The sequence below is a fragment of the Babylonia areolata genome, chromosome 22 (genome assembly GCF_041734735.1).
Source record: "Babylonia areolata isolate BAREFJ2019XMU chromosome 22, ASM4173473v1, whole genome shotgun sequence".
NCBI classification, from domain to species: Eukaryota; Metazoa; Mollusca; class Gastropoda; order Neogastropoda; family Buccinidae; genus Babylonia; species Babylonia areolata.
In genome coordinates, this window is record NC_134897.1 from 165,577 (window position 1) to 184,173 (window position 18,597).

Here is an 18,597-nt window from a genome sequence, read left to right on the forward strand (position 1 = left end):
CTTGTGACCCAGTGTTCACAGTGATCAGTGTGACTTGTGATCCAGTGTTCACCAGTGATCAGTGTGACTTGTGACCCAGTGTTCACAGTGATCAGTGTGACTTGTGATCCAGTGTTCACCAGTGATCGGTGTGACTTGTGATCCAGTGTTCACCAGTGATCAGTGTGACTTGTGACCCAGTGTTCACAGTGATCAGTGTGACTTGTGATCCAGTGTTCACAGTGATCAGTGTGACTTGTGATCCAGTGTTCACCAGTGATCAGTGTGACTTGTGATCCAGTGTTCACCAGTGATCAGTGTGACTTGTGACCCAGTGTTCACAGTGATCAGTGTGACTTGTGATCCAGTGTTCACAGTGATCAGTGTGACTTGTGATCCAGTGTTCACCAGTGATCAGTGTGACTTGTGATCCAGTGTTCACAGTGATCAGTGTGACTTGTGATCCAGTGTTCACAGTGATCAGTGTGACTTGTGATCCAGTGTTCACCAGTGATCAGTGTGACTTGTGATCCAGTGTTCACCAGTGATCAGTGTGACTTGTGACCCAGTGTTCACAGTGATCAGTGTGACGTGATCCAGTGTTCACCAGTGATCAGTGTGACTTGTGATCCAGTGTTCACAGTGATCAGTGTGACTTGTGATCCAGTGTTCACAGTGATCAGTGTGACTTGTGATCCAGTGTTCACCAGTGATCAGTGTTCGACGTCCCGTTTTGACCTGGTGTTGTGTCCGTGAGAAAGGCACTTGACTCCGCCCCCCAACCCCCAACCCCAAGCTTTTGTTAAATGCATCAAGTACTGGTTAAAACTTACTCAGCTCCCTAAAAACAGATTATACAGACAGTCATGCAAGACGTTACTTCAACAGTTTTAGTTTGGTCATTGTAGCTGTTTGGGTAAAGTTAAACAAGTTCTTTCCGAAAACGGATTTGTTATTGTATGGCTTAGTCAGGGAGTTGGGGGTGAAAGAGGGTTTCTGTCAGAATTTCAAGATAACTTAGCATCTTGTTATAAACAAAACTGGCATTCTAAGATGGAAGATGATGTGAAGTATTCTTGGTTCCATTCCTTTAAAACTATTTTACAACCGGAGAATTTTTTTTTAGTTGTAGTTACCAATAAATAGCACAGAGATATGCTAGCAAGATTCAGAAACAGAACCTTAGATTTAAAAGCTAACAAAAAATGGTTTGATCTTGAGAGTTCAGCTCATTGTAAGTGTACATAGTGTATGGAGGATGTGAGAGAAATTGAAGATAATTTTCTTAATGTCATTGTAAAGCTTATGAAGACATTTGAGCGAAGAAACGACTTTCCATAGTGCTGCTGAGAAAAGGCAAGACGTGCTTCGTCTGTTATTCTCTGAAAATGATGAAATCATGATTTTGCTTGCCAGATACATCGCAGAAGCTGTTACTATCAGGAAAAGGAAAGTAGATGGTTATAACACGTAATCATCACTAGTTATATGATTAGCCTGTTACAGCTGTATACACTTGATGGTCACATTGTATATTTATAGTTCATTGTATGTTGTTTCATTATTATGGCGTGCATACTTGTGTTGGGCACACACACAAGTGTACGATTAAGTGATTTGTTGGGTTTTTTTTAATTGATTTATTGACATTATTTGCTGTAATTATTGTTGAGTTTGTTTTCTTTCATCCAACACAATTGACGCTGACACTCAGAATTGCCCCCCTTGACATAAGGACTACAGTTAGGCCAGTGTCAATAAAAAGCGTCTGAAGCGTCTGTGTGTGTGTGTGTTTCTCTCTCCCCTCTCTCTCTTTCGATATAATGATATTTTGTATACTGAATGAATTTGTATACTTGTGTATATTGTGTACAGAAAGAGAGAGAGAGGGGGGGAGAGAGAGAGACAGAGACAGAGAGACAGAGAGAGAGAGATGATAAAAAAAGGAAAACAAATATTTCGGCGTTTGCCTTCCTGACTGCTTGTGAATGAAAGTGGCGTATTATAGAGACACGTCATCACCACGACGACGTGTTTCTATAGTGACGTCAAGTTCAGAATGAATCTAGTTCGCGTTCCTTCAACCTCCCCTCCCGACCCCTCTCTCTCTCTATATATATATATATACCACTGCCCACCTCTCGCACACACACACATGACTGGTTACTCGGCTTCCCTGCTACACACTTCGCTCTGGGTGGCTTGTTTTGCACAAAACAAGAGGAGGAAAACAACAACAACAACGGGAAAATCAATCCTAAAACACATCCTCCACAAGACTTGAGCGGGGCCTCAAGTTTCACTGGCCTCGGTTCCAAGGAAGGCGTCCCGGCGAGCGGACTCATCCACCGAACACTTCCCCCACGCCCGCTACACAGGGCCGGCGCCCAGTCCCTCCTGCCAGCCGTACAAAGAATACACCCTCCCCAGCACACTGCACTCCACGCGAACACGCTTCTCCGCTGTCGTCAGCCGCCTCTCTCGCCGCTCAAACAGCCGCGCCTCACACATGCTGACGTCACCGAACAGGTGCGTCAGCACGCCCGCCACGTCACGCGGCACGCGCAACCGGAAGTTCTCGAAGGTCACGTGTCGCGTGGGGAAGACCTACTTCCGGGGCCAGAGCATCTTGTCCTTGAGCCAGATGATGAGCGGCCAGACGTAGTCTTCGTCTTCCACGTAGGGGAAAAGGTCGACGTAGGGGAAGCGAGTCGTCTTCTCGCCCTTCCAGAGTGGACAGTCCAAGGCGTAGAACTTCCACATAAAGTCAGAGTACATCTTCACCTGAACAGAGGTACAACATAAGCAGAAGAAGAAGAATAATGTTGAGTGATGGCCTAGAGGTAACGCGTCCGCATAGAAAGCGAGAGAATCTCAGCGCGCTGGTTCGAATCACGGCTCAGCCGCCGATATTTTCTTGAGTGGTGGTCTGGACGCTAGTCATTCGGATGAGACGATAAACCGAGGTCCCGTGTGCAGCATGCACTTAGCGCACGTAAAAGAGCCCACGTCAACAAAAGGGTTGTTCCTGGCAAAATTCTATGGAAAAATCCACTATGTATGACTGATATGCTGCCTGCCACAGTTAGTGTTATGCATCACTGATATGCTGCCTGCCACAGTTAGTGTTATGTATCACTGATATGCTGCCTGCCACAGTTAGTGATATGCTACCTGCCACAGTTAGTGTTATGTATCACTGATATGCTGCCTGCCGCAGTTAGTGTTATGTATCACTGATATGCTGCCTGCCGCAGTTAGTGTTATGAATCACTGATATGCTGCCTGCCACAGCTAGTGTTATGCTACCTGCCACAGCTAGTGTTATGCTACCTGCCACAGTTAGTGTTATGTATCACTTATATGCTGCCTGCCACAGATAGTGTTATGTATCACTGATATGCTGCCTACCGCAGTTAGTGTTATGTATCACTGATATGCTGCCTGCCACAGATAGTGTTATGTATCACTGATATGCTGCCTGCCACAGTTAGTGTTTTGTATCACTGATATGCTGCCTGCCACAGTTAGTGTTATATATCACTGATATGCTGCCTGCCGCAGTTAGTGTTATGTATCACTGATATGCTGCCTGCCACAGTTAGTGTTATGTATCACTGATATGCTTCCTGCCACAGTTAGTGTTATGTATCACTTATATGCTGCCTGCCGCAGTTAGTGTTATGTATCACTGATATGCTGCCTGCCACAGTTAGTGTTATGTATCACTGATATGCTGCCTTCCACAGTTAGTGTTATGTATCACTGATATGCTGCCTGCCGCAGTTAGTGTTATGTATCACTGATATGCTGCCTGCCACAGTTAGTGTTATGTATCACTGATATGCTTCCTGCCACAGTTAGTGTTATGTATCACTTATATGCTGCCTGCCGCAGTTAGTGTTATGTATCACTGATATGCTGCCTGCCACAGTTAGTGTTATGTATCACTGATATGCTGCCTGCCACAGTTAGTGTTATGTATCACTTATATGCTGCCTGCCACAGTTAGTGTTATGTATCACTGATATGCTGCCTGCCACAGTTAGTGTTATGTATCACTGATATGCTGCCTGCCGCAGTTAGTGTTATGTATCACTGATATGCTGCCTGCCGCAGTTAGTGTTATGTATCACTTATATGCTGCCTGCCGCAGTTAGCGTTATGTATCACTTATATGCTGCCTGCCGCAGTTAGCGTTATGTATCACTGATATGCTGCCTGCCACAGTTAGTGTTATGTATCACTTATATGCTGCCTGCCACAGATAGTGTTATGTATCACTGATATGCTGCCTGCCGCAGTTAGTGTTATGTATCACTGATATGCTGCCTGCCGCAGTTAGTGTTATGTATCACTGATATGCTGCCTGCCACAGTTAGTGATATGCTACCTGCCACAGTTAGTGTTATGTATCACTGATATGCTGCCTGCCGCAGTTAGTGTTATGTATCACTGATATGCTGCCTGCCGCAGTTAGTGTTATGTATCACTGATATGCTGCCTGCCACAGTTAGTGTTATGTATCACTGATATGCTGCCTGCCGCAGATAGTGTTAATGTATCACTGATATGCTGCCTGCCGCAGTTAGTGTTATGTATCACTGATATGCTGCCTGCCGCAGTTAGTGTTATGTATCACTGATATGCTGCCTGCCACAGTTAGTGATATGCTACCTGCCACAGTTAGTGTTATGTATCACTGATATGCTGCCTGCCGCAGTTAGTGTTATGTATCACTGATATGCTGCCTGCCGCAGTTAGTGTTTGCGGAAGACAGTGAAGAGAAGACTGTGGTGTATCCTTTTTGATTAAAAAAAACCAATGGATAGTGAAGTTCCAGTGGAGAAGAACAGAGAGACAGACGCTACATAACCTACAAAAAGGTTTGAATATTTGTTGGTCAGTCTTAATAATGTTATGTATGTATGTATGTATGATGATTTTGATGTTACATATAAGTGATGTGCAGCGTCATGTTTATCATATTCCTTTTCTCTTTTTGTCTTTAGCCGGCAAGCCTGTTTCACATCATTTCTTGTTACGTCACCTTATTCAAAGTACATCATTTCTTCTTTTTTTTTAATTAAAAAAAGAAAAGATTTTATGCAGGGCTATCATCCACACCGCTATGTGACCAGCTGAGTAAATGTTCACGCCGTGTTGTCACCACTACTCTGTCTTGAGGGGGAAACACTGGATATTGTCGTGCGCGTGTGCGTGCGCGATTCGTTCGTCCACAAAACAAAAAAATCGCAGATCATACAATTATTTATAGTTTTGCAAATGGTTGCCCTCTGCTTTATCATGATTTCCACTTTTTTTTTTCCTTCTCCACATCCCCTTTTCCTTTAACCCAACATAAAAAAGAAGCACATTACAATATAGGCATGGATATAATTTCTCTCTTACACATCCACCAGAAATTTTTTTTTTAAGTCAAAACATTCTCGTAAAAATAAGGCATGTACATACTCTCCTTTCACAGATAATATCTAAAAACTGGTCAATAAAAAAAAAAGTCTTTGTTGTTCCTCAGTGAAGGGCGAGGCGGGGTGGGGGGGGGGAGGAGGCAGATGTTGATTCCTTTGTAGATCTGTATAGGGCAGGAAAGTGGAGGGGGGAAGGGAGATGATTCCTTTGTAGATCTATATAGGGCAGGAAACTGGAGGGGGGAAGGGTGATGGTGATTCCTTTGTAGATCTATATAGGGCAGGAAAGTGGAGGGGGGAAGGGAGATGGTGATTCCTTTGTAGATCTATATAGGGCAGGAAACTGGAGGGAGAAAGGGAGATGGTGATTCCTTTGTAGATCTATATAGGGCAGGAAAGTGGAGGGGGGAAGGGAGGTGATTCCTTTGTAGATCTATATAGGGCAGGAAAGTGGAGGGGGTAAGGGAGATGTTTCCTTTGTAGATCTATATAGGGCAGGAAAGTGTCTATATAGGGCAGGAAAGTGGAGGGGGGAAGGGAGATGATTCCTTTGTAGATCTATATAGGGCAGGAAAGTGGAGGGGGGGAAGGGAGATGATTCCTTTGTAGATCTATATAGGGCAGGAAAGTGGAGGGGGGGAGGGAGATGGTGATTCCTTTGTAGATCTATATAGGGCAGGAAAGTGGAGGGGGGAAGGGAGATGGTGATTCCTTTGTAGATCTATATAGGGCAGGAAAGTGGAGGGGGGGAAGGGAGATGGCTCAGCTTCCATGGTATGGTTGAACCAATTCTTCTTCAATGATATTCAAGTTTGCCTTTGAAAGGTCAACATTGAGCCTAAACGCAGCATGATGTCTGCGTCGTGTGCTTTTTCTAATGTTCGTTTTTGCAAATCCAAAAGCAGTGTTCAGGTTGACAGTCCCTCGTGTTTCGAGGGAAAACCGCCTAATATACTGGAAAAGTCTGAGTATTCATCGTTCTTTGGTTTGATTTCCATCTGAAAACAAAAAAAACAAAAAAAAAAAGAAAAAAGAAGAAGTAAATTATACAAGCCCCCCTTTTTTGTGCATCTCTCTCTCTCTGTCTCTCTCTGTCTGTCTGTCTCTGTGTGTGTGTGTCTCTCTCTCTGTCTCTATTTCTGTCTGTCTGTCTCTCTCTGTCTGTCTCTTTCTGTGTCTGTCTGTCCGTCTCTCTTTGTCTCTCTAAACAAACAATTTTTAAGCTCTTTTTTTTTTTTACTTTAATTTGTTGACCCTTCAACTGTGATTTCATGTTCTTAAATGTTATAATTATCTTACTGAATATTTTCTTATTATATCATTGAAATGTTTCACTTTATCTTAAAATGTAATTCTTGTTTTCTTACCTAAATGTTTTCTTTTAACATGATAGTTAATATGTATGCTGTGACTAAGGAAGGGTATGCCAGTTCTTTTTTTTTCGGTTTTATCTGTTGATGAGTATTTGTCTTTTTAAATGTTATTATTATCTTACTGAATATTCTTCTTTTTATAATGATTGAAACGTACACATGCTCAGTGTTACTGTCTTTCCGCAGAGGGGCGTGAAAGGAATTTTACATGCTTCAGTCTTGGTGGCGGTGTTGACCCTTCAACTGCGATTTCATGTTCTTAAAATATTTTATTAATGTTATAATTATCTTACTGAATATTTTCCTATTATATCATTGAAATGTTTCACTTTATCTTAAAATGTAATTCTTGTTTTCTTACCTAAATGTTTTCTTTTAACATGATAGTTAATATGTATGCGGTGATTAAGGAAGGGTGTGCCAGTTGCTTATTTGTTTGTTGTTTTTTTTTTCGGTTTTATCTGTTGATGAGCATTTGTCTTTTTAAATGTCATTATTATCTTACTGAATATTTTCTTTTTTATAACGATTGAAACGTACACATGCGCGCGCGCGTGCGCGCACACAAAACGATGCATGCGCGCGCGCGGGCACACACGCAGCACACACACAGTTGTTGCACTCTGAATGTAATAGTATCTTACCCACATGTTTTACTTTTTACATAATAATTGATGTGTACATGGTGATAAGTGAAAGGTGTGTCAGTTTTTTTGTTGTTGTTTTTTTTTTGCTGACGGGCATTTTATTTTAAGTGAGCCTAAAGAAAATTTTCTGTTTTTGGTTGAAGCAGATAATAAAGTATTTTGAATTGAATTGAATTGAATTGAATTCCCCACCCTCTCGCCTACCGACGCTCACAGTCCCACAGGTGCAGATATTACCACGTGTAGGACGGCCTCGGCAGGTGCAGGTTTTTTCTTCAGAGCTCCGTCTCCTATGGGGCTTCCAGCCAAGGATAAGAGCTCCCCCTGCCCTTTGGTCATCCTCTTCCGCCTTCACAGCCGTTGGCAAAGGTTTCCTCCTCCGCCTGGTCCGTCGTTGGGAGACTTCACATGCGGCAGGTAGTACTGGGTTACATGGTACCAGTAGCAAGGGCTATGCCCCTGACCTGACAACATATACATAAAATAACACACAACTCAGTCATAGCAAAGCAAGTCCGAAAACTTTCCATCATTTCAAACACACATATAATAATAATAATAATAATAATGGATACTTATATAGCACACTATCCAGAAATCTGCTCTAGGTGCTTTACAAAAACGCTTTTGATAACATAAAACATTATATCTATGTTACATACACACATATACAAGCGTGCACACATGCACCCGCCCGTATGCAACATCCATGCACATTTATTGTATATTCGCACGCACAAAGTATCAACGAACCTCGTGGTGAAATCAATACCAATCTGTAAAACGCACATCCAAATTTTAAACAAGCAGCCCAGCTCAAAATCAAATCAACCCCCCCCCCCCCCCCCCCCGCCGAAAAAAACAACAAAAAAACTAAACAAACAAACAAAAAACCAACAAAACCAACACCAAACCCCTAACCCTACAGAAGTAGCTGGAATGATATTGCAAAAATCCTATCTCTGACCCTAAAACCCTATAATAAAAAAAAAAAATAACACACACACACACACACACAAAACACTTACCCTAGGACTTGGAATAGTTGGTGGCGCGGACGTGGACATGTCCTTCAAGCCTGCGCAATGGAATTTTTAGGTGGAGTGCAGTGTGCGCAGTACTGGCCCCACCCTTTACACCCGTGGTTCATCTGCCATAGCCTAGCAAGCTGGGACGGTGACAGTGAGGTCCTCAGGTCGTAGGTTTTATATCAGACTGTCCTTGTCCTAGCCTCTGGCTCAAAAACCTTCCCCGGAGGCACGGGGGCGCGGCTACTGAAAGTCGGGACATGGCCATGGACCCAGGGTCAATGCATGTCGAGACTGTCCTGCATTCCTTAGCACTTCATGGGTTTTACTTCAGACTTTTCCTTGTCTTAGATGGACTGCCTTCCCAGGCTGTCGAGCTCCATCTGCCCACATGTGACAGGTAGCACAGGGTTACATGGTACCTGTGGCAGGTAGAGACCTGACCTGACTCGGTCCCTAACCCTAAACCCCCTAGAAAATACCCCTACCCCTAAACCCTAACACTAACCCTCGCCCTGACCCAAGGGAAGTAACTGAAATAAGATTGCAAAGCTGGTATCGTCGATGTCAGAAACGGTGGTTTCCCCTGATTTGACTTGCATGTCGTGTCCGGGTAATCTCGCGCTGCAGCACATTTGCAACAGTTTCAGTTTCAGTAGCTCAAGGAGGCGTCACTGCGTTCGGACAAAACCATATACGCTACACCACATCTGCCAAGCAGATGCCTGACCAGCAGCGTAACCCAACGCGCTTAGTCAGGCCTTGGGGAAGAAAAAAAAAACAAACAACAACAACAAACAAAAAGGAACCTAATTTTATCACTTACAACAATTCACAGTTTTAAACCATAATTGTCTGGCGTATTCTTGATTTCAAGATATAAAGGAGGAGAGAGAGAGAGAGAGAGAGAAAAAAAAGGAAACACGCAGACATGGCCACACGGCGGACGTCCTTGACAATGACAGTTACGTACAATGCGTTTATTTCCATTAACTCTTTTGAGTCACAGATAAACAATTAAACATGACAATAACAGGGTGAATGTCACAGAGGAAGAGCGAACAATTACTATTTCAAACAAACGAAACAAAATGAGATATTTATAACAGAAATGGAAAACAAAATCAATAAAAGGCCTACGGTATCAATTAAAATTAATCAATTCATTAATTAATTCATTCATTTATTATTTATTCATTTATTAATTCATTTGAGACATCTTGCTATATAGCGCATATTCTTAAAGCTCTGTGCGCTTATGATACAATACAATAAGACTGAATAGTGAAAGCAACTTGATACTCCATAGTCAAATGCACATATCACAACTTAAAATTACAAGAATTGTGAGAGAAGTGACATGCTCGGCTCTGTAGCTAACTGACCAGTTGAGCCTGATTTGGGAACTGAGGGGTTAGTTTGAGCGTAGCAATAAAATACACAATAATTTTTTAGCACTCATTTGTCAGTAGGATTGAAACTGGTCAGTTTAATAATTCTCAGAGGAAAAAGATGTATGATGTTTGATCATGCATACGTACAGGATCCGGTGTTGAGATTAACGCATGTCATCATTCTAATCAGTTCCTATTCAACAAGTAGGGTTAATGCATAAGTGGCAAAGAATCCAGAAAAAAAAAGTTCATTTATCCACAACTTCAAGATAGGCCGTTTTCCGGTTTAAAGGGCGCTGCCATAGCCGTTACTATAAATAGTCCGTATGCAGTCATGTTCCGGTTTACACTGACAACATGAACAGAGAGTGATGAAAGTGCGGTAGGCAGTGATCACCACCGTTCAGCACATGGTTCTTCCTACAGTAAAATAAATAAATGAAATGCTTAATGAGGGTATAGAAAAGCCATCTTGAAGCAAAACTGAAAAACTACTGCAGTAAATATCGGCCCTGACCTTATCCCTGAAAAACAGATGACAGAAGACGAATGAGGATGTGTCAACTTTCTAAGTGACGATCGATAATAATACTTTATGCACTCGGCCAATACACGTGTGTAAAATAGAAATTGTCACTGAGCATTCACCACTGGTGTTAGTTTTCTCCTGAAGCAAGCTTTCAGGTACGACCCATAAAATTTTGGAAGTCACTGACGCTACTGTAAGCGGGACATTTATAAAATAAAATATAAAGTATGTCTTTATCTATAGTCTAATCAGGTTTCTGAAATTTGTGATAATACTTTAATTACACAATATTATGTTAGCCCAGTTTTAGGGATATGTCAATGAAAGTCAATTCTAGGAAAAGTTATGTTTGTCAAAGTTTATCATCATGCCTAAATGAACTATGAGCATGCTGTCTACAAAGGAATATATGATACTAGAGCGCGTGCACACGCACACACATACACACACACACATACACACATGCGCGCGCATGCATGCATGTTACAAACACTATACATTTTAATGTAGTAGGGAGCTCAGTTTTCATTGAAATTTACAAATCAGATAAAATTCACACCCAAGCTACTGCTGGCTTATTTCACAGTGGTGCTACAAAGTGTCTGAGTTAGTGATATTTAAATCTTTTACTTAATTTTCTCAAATTGGAGAAATAACAACAACAACAAAATTTAAAGATAATAATAAAAGCATTAATAATAATAAGAAGAAGAATGACAATAATAATAATAATGTTTTTTTTTAAGTAGTAGTAGCAGTATAAAAATAGTAATAATAGCATTTATAAGGTGCAAGCTACCCAGTGTGACCAAAGTAATTCCCATGAAACAATACATAAATACAATAGTGCATAACACTAATAATGACAGACAACAGCACATGAAGACATACAAGAAAACTTTGGAAATAAAAATACACATTGCAAATATCAATAAAAAAAATATACCTTACACACACACTCTCTCTTTCTCTCTCTCTCTGTCTGTCTCATGCAAGCACACAAACACACTTGGTGTAGCTGAGCAGTATTTAAAGGGAATCTTTGGAACAGTAATTGTTCTAACTTTTGTCATTAATGCTACAATACAATTAACAGTCAGGGACTGGTGGTGAAAGGGAGAAGTGAGGAGGGGGTTAAAATGGTAATAAATTTGCTCAACATTATCTTCAAACTAAAGCCCATTTCACCAGGGAGTTCTAAAGACTGACTGATGAATCCCTGTCAAAATGGACAGTTTTGCTTTGGTTTTACCACAAACTGTACCTCTATCTTGGGGGATGTAAAAGTCTTAATCTACCGCCCCCTCCTCTCTCCTTTGACATAAAAGTGATAATAATGATTATCAAAAATATGCACAGCTGTGTGTGTGTGTGTTGAGAGAGAGAGAGGCTGTGGCAAAAGAGGGATGACAGGATGAGGTGTGTGTGTGTGTGTGTGTGTGTGTGTGTGTGTGTGTGTGTTGAGAGAGAGAGAGGCTGTGGCAAAAGAGGGATGACAGGATGAGGTGTGTGTGTGTGTGTGTGTGTGTGTGTGTGTGAGAGAGAGAGAGGCTGTGGCAAAAGAGGGATGACAGGATGAGGTGTGTGTGTGTGTGTGTGTGTGTGTGTGTGTGTGTGAAATGCTTAAAGCTGTTTTAGGACACACTGCACTGCATCCACTGTGAAACAGCCAAGATCAGTCAAGCATTAACATCATAAGCAAATAAGTCTGCAGTATTTTCATGGATATAATGTTTAAAATTAAATGTTTACTTAGTTTTGAAAATTGAGTAGACATATTGATTAAGCTCTCTAAATCTTATCTTGGACATTTCTCAAATTCATAGTACACAGAGGAAAAAATGGACTTTTGACATTCACTGTTACATTTTTTACATTTTTTTTTAGCATGATTTACTTTGACATTGGGTATGGATTAGTTAATAACTTTGTCAATCATCATATATTTGTGTTCATGACAATATCACAGGTTCTCTGTACTTATGGAGGAGCAATAACAAAAACATTTTTTGAGTTTGTAAATGGCTCATACATTGGTCTTATTCTCAGCCTGTCCTCTCTCAGAATGTCATATGAATAGTGAAAAAAAAAAAGAAAAAAGAAAGATAGGGAGAGAAAATTTTGCCCTTCCTGTAGCCTTTGTGGACAGAGAATAAATAAAACAGGTAGTAGTGTGTACTGTTCACCCTGCACCTAAAAGGTTGCATAGATTAGTTGCAAAAGAGCAGATCAATATAAATGTTTAGGGATTGGAAAACTCTTCAATCCAAAGTAGGCCAAAATCACTGAAATATTGATAAAAATGAAAGTTACCATCTGGCTGTAGGGGCTCTCAATAAATTGTTAGTTATGTATGAAGCATTCACTTTTGTTGTTGTTGTTGTTAGAGTTGCTGATAATTCTCATTCCAGACCACAAGTGGGGGAAAAAAAAGAGGATATGGGGGTGAAATGGTGGATCAGCAGATGATCAGCAAATTGAAGAAGAAAATGATAATCAATGGGAAAATCTGTGAGATAAATATGGTGTAAATATTCAGAATTTACAATATTTCTTTTCATATTATCTATTCATTGACATCGGGTGAAGGTTTTGAATTATTTGGTAAGGCAAGGAACTTAAAGGAAGGCATAAAAGCCCTCATGTGGTCTTGCGAGGTTAGCAGTACTCAAAGCAATATGAAATTAAATGAAAATTTGTAAAATTCCTAAAATACATAAAACTGAGCATCATCCTGACATCATCAGTTTTAACCAAAGACACCCTTAGTACTAGCAGTAATAATTTCTGATACCACCACCTTTAATTTCATTTAGTCCACTTGACAATTATATGCCATTACAGGACTGATTAATAATCATGTTATATCATTTTATTGTATTCATGAGAATATGGATACTTCATTAATAACATATATAAATTATGCACATGGCAATTATTGCTCTCTTTCTCTGCCACATAGTTTACACATATACACAACTGAAGCAGTATCATGACTTTCAAGATACATAGTTTTCAGAGCCCTCAAACACAAAATTTATCTTTTGAATCAAATTGTGCTTTGATTTTGTCATTGATTTACAGATCTACAATTTTCTTCTGTGTGTGTGTGTGTGTGTGTGTGCACGCAATTTATAACTCGGCACACGCGTTTTGTTTTTTTGCGTGTGTACGTGTGTGTGCACGTTCATGTGTGTGCGTGCGCGCGCATGCGCGTGCTTGTGTGTGTTGGCACAAAACATTGTCAGCTTCACATGTTTCATGTTGTTCACGGACGGACTCGACATCAATTCTGCCTCGGTCAGACAACACAGGCCCGGTAGTGGCGTATTTAAGAACACTGTTTTTACTCTCCCGCAATAAACTAAATGAACTGGGACTATTGTGTAACATACACAACTTTGACATTATTGCTTTAACTGAAGTATTACCAAAAAACTCCAAGGTTAAAATTGAAAATTTTGTACTTCCTGGTTATACAGGTTTTACAAACAACAAGGGAAGAGGTGTCAGTCTGTTCGTGCGGGAAGGGTGGGAGGTGTCCAGGATTGTAGAAATTGAAAGGATCTTTTCTCCTTCAATTTTTTGTAAAATATCATTACCTGGTAGTAACGAGCACATCCTTTTTGGTGTAGTGTACAGATCCCCCAACTCAGATTATGAGGATCATGCTAGTGTAATTAAACTAATAAACTATGTATTTAACAGTTTTAAAAACAAGGTTATTGTCTCTGGAGATTTTAATTATCCAGAAATTGACTGGCAAAATGTGATAAGTTGTAAAAATGAGGACCACCCAGCTACGAAATTTTTGGATTGTGTTCAACAAAATTACATTGTACAAATGGCTTCCGAGCCCACTCATTATAGAGGTTTACAAAAACCTAATGTGCTATATCTGTTGTTTACTAACTCTTATGAAAACATCTACACTTTGGATTACTGGCCCCCTCTAGGGAAGAGCCACCATTCTGCCCTCTACTTTGATGTTCAGATCAAGTGGGAACATCCATCTGGTCACTCTGTGAAATATCAACTAGATAATGGAGATTACGAAGGCATGAAGCATTACGTAGGTGAGATAAATTGGGATGACCTTTTGAAAAATGAGACATCTGTGGATGAAACCTGGGAACTTATTCATGATGTAATAATAAAGTCCATGAACAAATTTATTCCAAAAAAATCATTCAAACAAGGACCCTCCAATAAACAAAGACGTGATCCCATTCCCCAGTCACTTTTAGATAAAATTCATCAAAAGCGTAGAGCCTTTAAAAAATATAAGAAATATCCCACTAGTGAGAACTATAAAATATATGCACGTGCTAGAAACCAGGTAAAATGGGAGTCAAGAAAAAACGTGAAAGCTAAGGAAACTAAATTAGCTAAAGAATCTAAGCATAATCCAAAAGGATTCTTCTGTTATGTTGCAAGTAAAACTCTGCCAAGAGAACAAATTGCTAATCTAAGAAAGGAAGATGGTACCTTAACACATAATGACTCAGAAAAAGCAGCTGTGCTAAACAGATTTTTTGCTAGTGTTTTTACCGAGGAGAGTAACGTAAATGTCCCAGAGTTTTCATGTAAGACAGAGGTTACTGAAATTTCCAACGTGGAGGTCACAGTTGAACAGGTGAAAAAAGCTCTAAAGAGCCTAAACCCATCAAAGTCCCCAGGACCTGATGAGATACACCCACGAGTATTAATAGAGCTTGCTGAAGTTATTGCTCACCCACTTAAGATCTTGTTTGATAGAACACTAGATAAGGGTGAAATACCAAAAGCTTGGAAAGAAGCAGAAGTACGTCCTATCTTTAAGAAAGGTAACAAAAATTCTGCAGGTAACTATCATCCAGTTAGTCTAACATCAGTTGTCTGTAAAGTTTTTGAGGGTTTTATTCGAGACGCTCTCTGCCAACATTTAACCAAACATGATCTGTTATCTAGAGAACAGTTTGGATTTACCAGAGGGCGCTCGTGTGTTACACAACTACTTGTTACATTACAAGATTGGTTAGTCATGCTAGATGAGAAGGTACCAGTCCATGCAGTCTACCTTGATCTAAGGAAAGCTTTTGATACAGTTCCCCATCACAGACTCATGAATAAACTAGGAGGCTATGGGATGAAAGGCAAGCTACTATTGTGGATCAGAGATTTTCTAAATGGAAGATCACAGTTTGTAAGTGTAAATAGTAGTAAATCATCAAAGGTTAAGGTAACTAGTGGTGTACCACAAGGTAGTGTTCTTGGCCCAACCTTGTTCATATACTTTATAAATGATATGCCTGGTGAGGTAGATTGTAAAGTAAAAATTTTTGCAGACGACACCAAGGCTTACTCTGCCATCCGAAATACAGAAGATAGAGTTCACTTGCAAATGTGTATACATAATCTGGTTAAATGGACAAATACTTGGCTGTTGCAATTTAACAGCGAGAAATGCAAAGTTCTGCACCTTGGAAAGAATAATCCACAGTATCAGTACACAATACAGGAAAAGGGGGTAACTCGAACAATGGATAGTACAACAGCGGAAAGAGATCTAGGGATCACGATGGACCCAGAACTAAGCTTTGAGGCACATATAAATAATATAGTGAAAAAGGGAAATCAAATTTCTGGTCTTCTTGTGAGAACTATAACTAATAAATCTCCCGAAATTATGATTCCATTGTTCAAAGCTCTGGTTAGACCCATTATTGAATATGGAAACTCAGTATGGTGCCCTTACCTTAGCACATAAATATGATTGAAGGAGTTCAACGCAGATTTACCAAGTGTATAACTAGTAATACTATTAGTACTCGTGATCTTAGTTATGAGGAGCGCCTGGCTCTTTTTAATATGCCTAGCCTTGAGTTTAGAAGATTAAGAGGTGATCTCATTGAAGTATATAAGATCATGCACAATATTTATGATCCTTGCACCACCTCTTCATTGTTTACTATGGCTAACTACGATAAAACTCGAGGGCACAACTTCAAAATAAACAAAACTAATTTCGTAACTAACCAGTTTCGCAAGTTCTTTACTAACCGTATCATAAATCTGTGGAATAACCTTTCCTATGACACCATCAATGCACCATCGGTAAACGCCTTCAAAAATCACATTGACAAAAAGTTTAAGAACCATGTATTTTCCACAGAGTTAAATCTTTACTGAGCTGTAGATAAATATAGTATACACTATGCCAGATTTAAACAAGGGTTTGTTCACAACAAGTGATCCAAAAGCACATAAATGGACACTGATTACGAGGGCAAAAGGCTTTTAGCCTATAGCCAAACATTTCTGTGATTCTGTGAATAAACGTAATGGAATGAAACTAAACTGTTCAAGTTTTATCATTTTCATTGCTTTGCCTTCAGGTGTTTCTGCAAGCATGAGATATATATTTTGTCACTGAAGACCACGCTTCATATCGTCTATGCAAGCTGCCGAAGAAACCTGTGAAGGATGAATGATCTCCAAACCTTTATTTCAGTTTCCTAAAGCATTTCTTCAACATTCCAACGTCTTGGACACAATGCCATAGCAAAACAATAAGTTAAAAAGTGGACTGACGCAGTCCTTCCACAACAGCAACTGCTGTAAACAGGAAGACCACTGCATACGCACCGCTCAGCCATTTCGGATTCAGCCGTTTGAGGATAATGTTGTTTGGGAGCGTGAAGTTGTCAATATTGCGCCTTTCATTTTTAAAAATGCTCAGGGCACATTACACGAGTAAAATATAACATAAAAGAAACACTCTGCACAAAAATTGCAACCACATAAAAATCTAAAAAAAATCATCCATGTGAACAACACCATGAAACAGACACCCCAAAACAACGAACTGGACCAAGTGAACATCATCTACGTAATCAAAAAAAAAAAAAAAAAGCATTAAAGCACGCACTGACGAAATGCACACACATATTTGTTCTGGGTTTCAACATTGGGAGACTATAGCACATTGGCAAACATATCTAGGTAATCTTTAAAATGCTATTTGGCTCATAAATAAAATTTAGTTATAGGCTTTTGTACAGTTACGAAAAGTTTTTACCCATTTCTAGAGCCTTTGCGCGAGTCATGGGTAAGGGGAATAATTCCCGACATATGTTCCGGAAGTGGTTGAAAACATGTGTGACACTGACAGAATTTATCGCTGACAACGTTTTGAAGACATCAGTTTTGCCAACCTGTTACTGAGTAAGTAGATGAATTGAAGCCCGTTTGAGTTGCATCTCCACATACATCGGCATTGAACACAACTATTTGTGAATGTGAGTGAGACATTTGTACCTGATACAGAGTTAAATCTTTATTGAGCTGTAGATAAATGTGGTATACACTATGCCTGATTTAAACAATGGTCTGTTCACAACAAGTGATCCAAAAGCACATAAATGGACACTGATTATGAGGGCAAAAGGCTTTTAGCCTATAGCCAAACATTTCTGTGATTCTGTGATATCTCTCCCTCTCGCTCGCTCGCTCTTTCTGTCTCTCTCTCTCTCTCTCTCTCTCTCTCTCTCTCTCTCTCTCACACACACACACACACACACACAAAACAAAACAGAAAAACAACAAACAAACAAACAAAAAAGAGAAAAAACAACAACAACCAACCAACCAAACAAACAAAAAACACACCAAAAAACCAACAACAAAAAACGTCACACATTCTTTGCCAATGAACATGTTAAGAACAGTGTCAGAAGGTGGGGTAAAAAAAAAGATTTTTCATGTATCCAATCGGTCTATCATAGACACTAGAATATTAGTGTCTATGCCCAGATGTGCATGTGCCTGAAACCAGTGAAGTAAAACACTCGTTTTGCATTCATGTGTACACAGGCAGATCGTTGATCAAATACGCAAGTTCAGGATTCTGTAAGTGTAAATTTATCATCAGAGCTTTGTTGGTCACAGTGTTGAAAACAAATTACAATTACCAACCATGACAAGAATCATTATCATTTGTAAAATTTTGGAAGAATCCAAAACTAACTTGATACTACTTTGCTAGTGATAGCTTCGTTCTAGTCACGATCATACCATAATATTTAAAACGACGGATTTTCAGGACATGGGAACCAAAACTCAACACTTGCCTGAAAACAATACTGTGAAACTTTTGAATATGCTTTTCAACACTGAGACCAGTAATGCCAGTATGAGTCATTTATGAGTTATGACCTCAAATTCTCAGTATTGA

General features: G+C 39.9%; 1 protein-coding gene and 1 long non-coding RNA gene across 6 annotated transcripts in view; one reads left to right on the forward strand and one right to left on the reverse strand.

Annotated features, from left to right (window-relative positions):
* Positions 1-598: 598 nt before the first annotated feature.
* LOC143297355 (uncharacterized) lies at positions 599-17,487 on the reverse strand. Of its 4 annotated transcripts, none has more exons than XR_013057258.1 (3): positions 17,443-17,487; positions 7,672-7,895; positions 599-2,763 (listed from the first exon to the last, which is right to left on the reverse strand). It is a non-coding gene; the product is annotated as an uncharacterized LOC143297355 (long non-coding RNA). The 4 variants fall into 4 exon arrangements; XR_013057257.1 differs by having other exon boundaries at positions 7,669-7,895; XR_013057259.1 differs by lacking the exon at positions 599-2,763 and adding an exon at positions 5,936-6,409 and having other exon boundaries at positions 7,669-7,895.
* Positions 17,488-17,497: 10 nt separating this feature from the next.
* LOC143297356 (uncharacterized) overlaps positions 17,498-18,597 on the forward strand; it is a 30,705-nt gene continuing 29,605 nt past the window's right edge. Inside the window, exon 1 of one of the 2 annotated variants that reach the window (XM_076609662.1) lies at positions 17,498-17,588. The gene's annotated coding sequence lies outside the window, so the exon portion shown is untranslated. Of the gene's footprint in view, positions 17,589-17,644; positions 17,663-18,597 lie in introns of those variants that run through there. The other variant, XM_076609663.1, reaches the window with a different exon arrangement.